A 7,500-nucleotide genomic window follows, 5' to 3' on the forward strand; every position below is an offset into this window, starting at 1 on the left:
GACGGGGCTCCACCGGGGCCCGGGGAGGCTCTCCCCAGCCTGGATAGGGTTCGGAAGGTGAGACCGGGCCCGGGGCTTGAGCTCCGGCCGGCCGGCCCTGGGGTGCGCGAGCCCCCCGTCCCGCAGGCCACCAGAGGGTCCGGGCGCTGGGGACGGGGCTCCACCAGTGCCCGGGGAGGCTCTCCCCAGCCTGGCTAGGGTTCAGAAGGTGGGACCGGGCCCGGGGCTTGAGCGCCGGCCGGCCCCGGGGTGCGCGAGCCCCCCGTCCCGCAGGCCACCAGAGGGTCCGGGCGCTGGGGACTGGGCTCCACCGGGGCCCGGGGAGGCTCACACCAGCCTGGATAGGGTTCGGATGGTGGGACCGGGCCCGGGGCTTGAGCTCCGGCCGGCCGGCCGGCCCCGGGGTGTGCAAGCCCCCCGTCCCGCAGGCCACCAGAGGGTCCAGGCGCTGGGGACGGGGCTCCACCGGGGCCCGGGGAGGCTCTCCCCAGCCTGGCTAGGGTTTGGAAGCTGGGACCTGGCCCGGGGCTTGAACTCCATCTGGCAGGCCCCGAGGGTGCTGGAGCCCCCTGTCCTGCAAGCCAGTCGAGGGCCTGGGCGCTAGGATCCCTCTGGGCCTGGGGAGGCATTCCCCGGCCTGGCTAGGGTTCGGAACATGGGACCGGGCCCGGGGCTTTAACTCTGTCCGGCAGGTCCCGGGGTGCTGGAGCCCCCGTCCTGCAATCCAGCTGAGGTTCCGGGTGCTGGGGTCCATCGGGGCCTGCAGAGGCTCTCCCTGGCCTGGGGGTAGGGTTTGGAAGCTAAGCCCCAAGCCCGCCATGAGCAGGACGCCGTTTAGGCCCCGGTCGAGCGGGCGAGTGGATTTGTGGAGCCCTGGCCCCAGCCAAGCAGGTTCAGAGCCTCCCCGTGCCAGACTGACGCACCTGAGGGCCCACCGGAGGTCATGCCCGGGCCCCGGCAGCGCATGGGCAGCATATCCCCAGACCTGGTTACCTGGCAGACTGGGACCTGCTGGCACCCTGGCCCTGCCGAGCCCCAGTTCTCTCCCAGGGCTCGACAAATCGACGACCAGATGGCCGAACTTCCCTGGAAGTCCCGATGAGGTGCCATTCGCCTCCCAGATCCCAGCGAGGGCTCCAGGAGGCCGGGTACTTTCACGCTTTGGGTCCCCTCTGTCACCTCGCGTGCAGAGTTTACAAGAAAGGAGGGTAATTTCCCTCCGGATTACTAGGGACAGGGTACGCCCAGACACCCCTCCAAGGCTGGTGGTTCTCTGCCATGGGGACCAGATAGGCTATGCCTGGGTAACACCTCCCTAGGCCACCCGGGGCTTCCTTCCGCCAGGCCGACGGCATGTCAAATTGCCCAGGACGGGCTCCATGGCTCTTGGGCAGTCGTCCCCTGGGCGCCCGGGGCTCCATCCACCCCGGCGGCATGGAAAAGTGGCCAGGACGGGCTCCATGCGTCCCGGGCATTCGTCCCCCGGGCGTCCGGGGCTCCATCCAGGCTGACGGTATGGCAGAGTGCCCGGGTCGGGCTCCATGGTTTTCACGGTGGTCCTCCCCTGGGTGTCTGGGGGCTCCAGGCCGAAGGCATGGAAAAGTGCCCAGGACGGGCTCCATGCGTCCCGGGCATTCGTCCCCCGGGCGTCCGGGGCTCAATCCAGGCTGACAGTATAGCAGAGTGCCCGGGTCGGGCTCCATGGTTTTCACGGTGGTCCTCCCCTGGGTGTCTGGGGGCTCCAGGCCGAAGGCATGGAAAAGTGCCCAGGACGGGCTCCATGCGTCCCGGGCCTTCGTCCCGGGACGGGGACGGGGACAGGGACAGGGTCGGGAGAGTCCAGGCGGCTTCACTTCCGTGTCCAGCCATCTGATCGCCCAGATTCCCTCGGCCATCTGGTCGCCCGGATCCCCTCGGGCATCTGGTCGCCCGCAACGCTTTCCTATAAGGGCGACCAGATGGCCGAACTTCCCTGGAAGTCCCGATGAGGTGCCATTCGCCGCCCGGATCCCAGCGAGGGCTCCAGGAGGTCGGGTACATTCGCGCCTTGGGTCCCCTCTGTCACCTCGCGTGCACAGATTACAAGAAAAGGGGGTAATTTTCCTCCAGATTACTAGGGAGAAGGGTACGCCCGGACACCCCTCCGAGGCTGGCGGTTCTCTGCCATGGGGACCAGATGGGCTATGCCTGGGCAACACCTCCCTAGGCCACCCGGGGCTTCCTTCCTCCAGGCCAACCGCATGTCAAATTGCCCAGGACGGGCTCCATGGCTCCTGGGCAGTCGTCACCCGGGCGTCCGGGGCTCCATCCAGGCTGACGGCATGGAAAAGTGCCCAGGACAGGCTCCATGCGTCCCGGGCATTCATCCCCCGGGCGTCCGGGGCTCCATCCAGGCTGACGGCATGGCAGAGTGCCCGGGTCGTGATCCATGGTTTCCAGGGATGTCCTCCCCTGGGTGTCTGGGGGCTCCAGGCCGAATGCATGGAAAAGTGCCCAGGACGGGCTCCATGCGTCCCGGGCATTCGTCCCCTGGGCGTCCGGGGCTCCATCTAGGCTGACGGTATGGCAGAGTACCCGGGTCGGGCTCCATGGTTTTCACGGTGGCCCTCCCCTGGGTGTCTGGGGGCTCCAGGCCGAAGGCACGGAAAAGTGCCCAGGACGGGCTCCATGCGTCCCGGTCACTCGTACCCCGGACGTCCGGGGCTCCATCCAGGCTGACGGCATGGCAGCGTGCCCGGGTCGGGCTCCATGGGTCCCGGGCAGCCCTCCCCCGGGCGTCCGGGGCTCCCACCTCCAGGCAGACGGCATGTCAAAGTGCCCAGGACGGGCTCCATGAGTCTGGGACAGTCCTCCCCCGGGCGTCTGGGACACCCGTCTCCATGAGGCCAACGGCATAGGCAAAGTACCCAGGACGGGCTCCATGGGTCCCGGGCAGACCTCTCCCCGGGCATCCGGGGCTCCCACCTCCAGGCCGACGGAATGTCAAAGTACCCAGGACGGGCTCCATGGGTCCCGGGCAGCTTCCCCCGGGCGTCCGGGGCACCCACCTCCAGGCCGACGGCATGTCAAAGTACCCAGGACGGGCTCCACGGGTCCCGGGCATTCCTCCCCCCAGGTCGTCCGGGCCCTGGAGCTCCGGTGGTCCAACCTGCGCCTGAGGCCCAGCCGGGGTCCAAGAGCCCTGCCTTGCGTGGGCAGGAAGTCAGGAACCCCACCGCGAAGGCTTGGGATGGATGGGGAGCTGGGAGTCCTTTCGATCCCGGCCATCTGGTCGCCCGCGATGCTTTCCAATGGGGCGACCAGATGGCTGGGCTTCCCTGGAAGTCCCGATGAGGTGCCATTCGCCTCCCGGATCCCAGCTAGGGCTCCATGAGGTCGGGTTCTTTTACGCCTTGGGTCCCCTCTGTCACCTCGCGTGCACGGATTGCAAGAAAGGGGGGTAATTTCCCTCCGGATTACTAGGGGCAGGGTGCGCCCGGACACCTCTCCAGGGCTGGTGGTTCTCTGCCCGGGGGACCAGATGAGATATGCCTGGGCAACACCTCCCCCGGGCGTCTGGGGGCTCCATTCTCCGGGCCAACGGCATGGCTCAATGCCCAGGACGGGCTCCACGTGTCCCGGACAGACCGCCCCTGGGCGTCCGGGGCACCCATCTCCAGGAGGCCAATGGGATGGCAAAGTACCCGGGAAGGGCTCCACGGGTCCCGGGCAGCCTTCCCCCGGGCGTCCGGGGCTCACACCTCCAGGCCGACGGCATGTCACACTGCCCAGGACGGGCTCCATGGGCCCCGGACAGACCTCCCCCCCGGGCGTCCGGGGCACCCATCTCCAGGAGGCCAACGGGATGGCAGAGTACCCGGGAAGGGCTCCACGGGTCCCGGGCAGCCTTCCCCCGGGCGTCCGGGGCTCCCACCTCCAGGCCGACGGCATGTCACACTGCGCAGGACGGGCTCCATGGGCCCCGGACAGACCTCCCCCCGGGCGTCCGGGGCACCCATCTCCAGGAGGCCAACGGGATGGCAGAGTAACCGGGAAGGGCTCCACGGGTCCCGGGCAGCCTTCCCCCGGGCGTCCGGGGCTCCCACCTCCAGGCCGACGGCATGTCACACTGCCCAGGACGGGCTCCATGGGCCCCGGACAGACCTCCCCCGGGCGTCCGGGGCACCCATCTCCAGGAGGCCAACGGGATGGCAGAGTAACCGGGAAGGGCTCCATGGGTCCCGGGCAGCCCTCCCCCGGGCGTCCGGGGCTCCCACCTCCAGGCCGACGGCATGTCACACTGCCCAGGACGGGCTCCATGGGCCCCGGACAGACCTCCCCCGGGCGTCCGGGGCACCCATCTCCAGGAGGCCAACGGGATGGCAGAGTAACCGGGAAGGGCTCCACGGGTCCCGACCAGGCTTCCCACGGGCGTCCCGGGCACCCTCCTCCAGGCCGACGGCATGTCAAAGTGTCCAGGACGGGCTCCATGGGTCCCGGGCAGCCCGCTCCCGGGCGTCCGGGGCTCCCACCTCCAGGCCGACGGCATGTCAAAGAGCCCAGGACGGGATCCACGGGTACCGGGCAGTCCTCCCCCGGGCGTCCGGGGCTCCCATCTCCAGGCCAACGGCATGGCTCAATGCCCAGGACGGGCTCCATGGGTCCCGCGCAGGCCTCCCCCGGACGCGTCCGGGGCAACCATCTCCATGAGGCCAACGGCATTGGCAAAGTACCCGGGAAGGGCTCCACGGGTCCCGGGCAGGCCTCCCCCGGGCGTCCAGGGCACCCACCTCCAGGCCGACGGCATGTAAAAGTGCCCAGGACCAGTTCCACGGGTCCCGGGCAGTCCTCCCCCGGGCGTCCGGGGCTCCCTTCCCCGGGCCAAAGCATTCCAGAGTGCCCAGGACGGGCTCCACGGGTCCCGGGCGTCCAGGGCTCCCTTCCCCGGGCCAACGGCTTGTCAGAGTGCCCAGGACGGGCTACGGGCCCCGGGCGTCCGGGGCACCCTTCCCCGGGCCAGCGGCATGTCAGAGTGCCCAGGACGAGTTCCACGGGACCCGGACGTCCGGGGCTCCCTTCCCCGGGCCAACGGCATACAGGAGTGCCCAGGACGGGCTCCACGGGTCCCGGTCGTCTGGGGCTCCCTTCCCCGGGCCAACAGCTTGTCAGAGTGCCCAGGACGGGCTCCACGGGTCCCGGGCAGTCCTCCCCCCGGGCCAACAGCAGGTCAGAGTGCCCAGGACGGGCTCCACGGGTCCCGGGCAGCTCCATGCCCAAACCCATTTGAAAACCCGCCGCAGCGAAGGGGTTATAGGCGGCCATCTATTCGAATGCACAAATGCATGCTGTGACATCGCATTCCTTTACAGCGAGATGCCTTGGCATCGCAAGTCAGTAGATCAACTTGATCTAGAGGACACACAAACTAAAGGCATAATACAATCTATTTTTCAAACTCCAACCTGCGCAACAGGAGGGAAAGTGTTGATATACTAGCCCCTTCAGTGCTAACGACGGCTCCTGCTCGTCACGATTCCAGTAGGGAAGGTGTTGGTACATTCCTTATGTTGGAGCGCCATCTAGAGCAAGTCCGGTAGATAATGTGTTTGCAATAGTAGCGCGCAATGCTTTCCAATGGGGCGACCAGATTGCCGGGCTGACATGGAAGGGCTGAGGTCCAGGGGAGGGCGGCCTCCCCATCCCGGGCGCTGTCCTTGGTCCTGCTGCGTGGCAGGGTGCCCGGGACGGGGTCCTGGAGGGCCCGGGGAGGCTTCCCCTGCGCCTCCGGGCTTGGGAGCCCAGGCTGGGTCCAGGGGCCCGGCCGGGCCCCGGGTCGGGTGCACCGGCCCTGGGCCCTGTCTCCCAGCCTGCCGCACTGCCAAGGGCCCGGAAAGGGGTTCCGGTGTGCCCGGGGAGCCTCCCCTTGCTTGGCTGGGTTCAGGAGCAGTGGCTAGGGCCCCTGAGGGCCCGGGGAGGGCGGCCTCCCCACCCCGGGCTCTGTCCTTGGTCCTGCTGCGTGGCAGGGTGCCCGGGACGGGGTCCGGAGGGACCGGGGAGGCGTCCCATGCACCTCCGGGCTTGGGAGCCCCGGCTGCGTCCAGGGGCCCGGCCGGGCCCCGGGTCGGTTTCTCCGGCCCTGGGCCCTGTCTCCCAGCCTGCCGCACTGCCAAGGGCCCGGGAAGGGGTTCCGATGTGCCCGGGGAGCCTCCCCTTGCTTGGCTGGGTTCAGGAGCAGTGGCTAGGGCCCCTGAGGGCCCGGGGAGGGTGGCCTCCCCACCCCGGGCTCTGTCCTTGGTCCTGCTGCGTGGCAGGGTGCCCGGGACGGGGTCCGGAGGGACCGGGGAGGCGTCCCATGCACCTCCGGGCTTGGGAGCCCCGGCTGCGTCCAGGGGCCCGGCCGGGCCCCGGGTCGGTTTCTCCGGCCCTGGGCCCTGTCTCCCAGCCTGCCGCACTGCCAAGGGCCCGGGAAGGGGTTCCGGTGTGCCCGGGGAGCCTCCCCTTGCTTGGCGGGGTTCAGGAGCAGTGGCTAGGGCCCCTGAGGGCCCGGGGAGGGTGGCCTCCCCACCCCGGGCTCTGTCCTTGGTCCTGCTGCGTGGCAGGGTGCCCGGGACGGGGTCCGGAGGGACCGGGGAGGCGTCCCATGCACCTCCGGGCTTGGGAGCCCCGGCTGCGTCCAGGGGCCCGGCCGGGCCCCGGGTCGGTTTCTCCGGCCCTGGGCCCTGTCTCCCAGCGTGCCGCACTGCCAAGGGCCCGGGAAGGGGTTCCGATGTGCCCGGGGAGCCTCCCCTTGCTTGGCTGGGTTCAGGAGCAGTGGCTAGGGCCCCTGAGGGCCCGGGGAGGGCGGCCTCCCCACCCCGGGCTCTGTCCTTGGTCCTGCTGCGTGGCAGGGTGCCCGGGACGGGGTCCGGAGGGACCGGGGAGGCGTCCCATGCACCTCCGGGCTTGGGAGCCCCGGCTGCGTCCAGGGGCCCGGCCGGGCCCCGGGTTGGTTTCTCCGGCCCTGGGCCCTGTCTCCCAGCCTGCCGCACTGCCAAGGGCCCGGGAAGGGGTTCCGGTGTGCCCGGGGAGCCTCCCCTTGCTTGGCTGGGTTCAGGAGCAGTGGCTAGGGCCCCTGAGGGCCCGGGGAGGGCGGCCTCCCCACCCCGGGCTCTGTCCTTGGTCCTGCTGCGTGGCAGGGTGCCCGGGACGGGGTCCGGAGGGACCGGGGAGGCGTCCCATGCGCCTCCGGGCTTGGGAGCCCCGGCTGGGTCCAGGGGCCCGGGCGGGCCCCGGGTCGGGTGCTCAGGCCCTGGGCCCTGTCTCCCAGCCTGCCGCACTGCCAAGGGCCCGGAAAGGGGTTCCGATGTGCCCGGGGAGCCTCCCCTTGCTTGTCTGTGTTCAGGAGCTCCATCCGGGGCCCCTGAGGGCCCCGGGGAGGGTGGCCTCCCCACCCCGGGCTCCGTCCTGGGTCCTGCCGCGGGGCAGGGTGCCCGGGACGGGGTCCGGCGGGCCCGGGGAGGCTTCCCCTGTGCCTCCGGGCCT

This window comes from Lissotriton helveticus, chromosome 4_1, assembly GCF_964261635.1.
Source record: "Lissotriton helveticus chromosome 4_1, aLisHel1.1, whole genome shotgun sequence".
NCBI lineage: Eukaryota > Metazoa > Chordata > Amphibia > Caudata > Salamandridae > Lissotriton > Lissotriton helveticus.